The sequence below is a fragment of the Portunus trituberculatus genome, chromosome 4 (genome assembly GCF_017591435.1).
Source record: "Portunus trituberculatus isolate SZX2019 chromosome 4, ASM1759143v1, whole genome shotgun sequence".
Classification (NCBI taxonomy): Eukaryota; Metazoa; Arthropoda; class Malacostraca; order Decapoda; family Portunidae; genus Portunus; species Portunus trituberculatus.
The window spans coordinates 6,620,071-6,622,570 of NC_059258.1; positions in this window are offsets into that span (position 1 = coordinate 6,620,071).

A 2,500-nucleotide genomic window follows, 5' to 3' on the forward strand; every position below is an offset into this window, starting at 1 on the left:
TAGTAGTAGTAGTAGTAGTAGTAGTAGTAGTAGTAGTAGTAGTAGTAGTAGTAGTAGTAGTAGCAATAGTAGTAGTATTATTAGAAGTGATGGCAGTAGTAGTAGTAGTAGTAGTAGTAGTAGTAGTAGTAGTAGCAGTAGTAGTAAGTAAAGAAAAACAAAACAAAAATAGAGAAAAAATATGAAAAAGAATCAAAACAATAAAAACACCAACAAATAAAAACAAACAAGAAAAAACAAGAAAAAAACACAAAAGAAGAGAGAGAAACGAGCGCAACAGGTAAGAGAGAGAGAGAGAGAGAGAGAGAGAGAGACACACAAACGGAGCAAACGCGAGCAACAGACTCACTCACTCTCTCACTCTCTCTCTTTCTCCCAACGCGCGCTCAGAGACGTTGCCGAATGTCGCTATCTCTCCCTCTCTCTCTCTCTCTCTCTCTCTCTCTCTCTCTCTCTCTCTCTCTCTCTCGTTTATTTTTTGCTTGTATTTTCTCTCTCTCTCTTCTCTCTCTCTCTCTCTCTCTCTCTCTCTCTCTCTCTCTCTCTCTCTCTCTCTCTTCTTTTTTTGCTTTTATTTTCTCTCTACTCTCTCTCTCTCTCTCTCTCTCTCTCTCTCTCTCTCTCTCTCTCTCTCTCTCTCTCTCTCTCTCTCTCTCTCTCTCTAATTTATGGAAGGAATTCAAAGTATAAATTAATTCCCTCATTTCTATTACTGTTACTTTCTCTCTCTCTCTCTCTCTCTCTCTCTCTCTCTCTCTCTCTCTCTCTCTCTCTCTCTCTCTCATCGGACCTTTATATAAAGATTCGTTCAGAGAGAGAGAGAGAGAGAGAGAGAGAGAGAGAATGGTTACCTAGAAGAAAGAGGAGACAAATCACTATAACCTCTCTCTCTCTCTCTCTCTCTCTCTCTCTCTCTCTCTCTCTCTCTCTCTCTCTCTCTCTCTCTCTCTATTGGCACAGGCCTCTCCCCTCTCTCACAACTCATGTATGTAAACAACGTGTGTGTGTGTGTGTGTGTGTGTGTGTGTGTGTGTGTGTGTGTGTGTGTGTGTGTGTGTGTGTGTGTGTGTGTGTGTGTGTGTGTGTGTGTGTGTGTGTGTGTGTGTGTGTGTGTGTGTGTGTGTGTGTGCGACAGGATTTTAATCAGTAAATAAATAAATGATGATGATGATGATGATGATGATGATGATGATGATGATGATGATGATAACAATGTGTGTTTGTGTGTTTGTTTGTTTAATGAACCCACAATAAGGTAAATAATGTGTTTTGATGCTTTTAATTGGATCTCTCTCTCTCTCTCTCTCTCTCTCTCTCTCTCTCTCTCTCTCTCTCTCTCTCTCTCATATTTTCATCATTTAAAAGAAAGTAAGACATGAACTGACAAGATTTCACTATTTTTCTTTCCTTCTTTTTTTTTTTTTTCTTTTCCTTTCGTCTTTTTTTGACTTACTTTCTGTCGATGAAGATGGAACATTTCGCTCACCCCTTTCCCATTTTCTTTCACTCTTCTTCCATTTTCTATCGGCAACCTGAAAGAAAATGTGAATAAATAGAAATAAAAATAGAAAAAGATTTATTATTATTATTATTATTATTATTATTATTATTATTATTATTATTGTTTGGTCTTGTATCTCTTTAAATATACGAGGAGGAGGAGGAGGAGGAGGAGGAGGAGGAGTAGGAGGAGGATGCCAGGAGGAAGATAAATGATAAGCAAAGAGAAAGGAGAAGATAAATGAGGAGGAGGAGGAGGAGGAGGAGGAGAAGAAGAGAAGATGAGGGAGAGAAGAGACAAGAAGAAGAAGAAGAAGGTGAAGAAGATTTATTGTCCATTTTTTCTTCTTCTTCTTCTTCTTCTTCTTCTTCTTCTTCTTCTTCTTTACTCCTCTTTACTTTAACGAAGGAAATAAAAAAAATTGAAAGAATAAGAATAAAAAGAAATTAGAAAAAAAAAGTAAAAATAAAATAGAAATAAGATCGTGAACAACCTCTCTCTCTCTCTCTCTCTCTCTCTCTCTCTCTGCCTTAATGCTACAGTTATATATGTTTACCAATGCAATATACAGCCCTTCTATGGCCTCTCACTGCCTCTCCCAGCCTCTCCCAGCCTCTCCCAGCCTCTCCCAGCCACCCCCCTCCTCTCCCAGCCTCTCTTCACCCTCTCCCATCCTCTCCCTGTCTCTCCTTGCCTTAGAAATGGTCAGGGAGAGTCTAGCATTGTTTATGTTGTGTTTACTTCAGTTTACGGATGAAGAGAGCCATCTGATGTCCGTTTTCTGTTACACGAAGAGCCCGCGTTATTTAAATCTCTCTTACTTGTTATTACGGGGAGAGGTTGGTTGGTGGGTGGGTGGTGGGGTGGGGGGATGAGGGGTGGGGGGTGGTCTCTCTCTCTCTCTCTCTCTCTCTCTCTCTCTCTCTCTCTCTCTCTCTCTCTCTCTCTCTCTCTCTCTCTCTCTCTTGAAAGTGTAAATTTGCAGTAAAGCTAGTTATT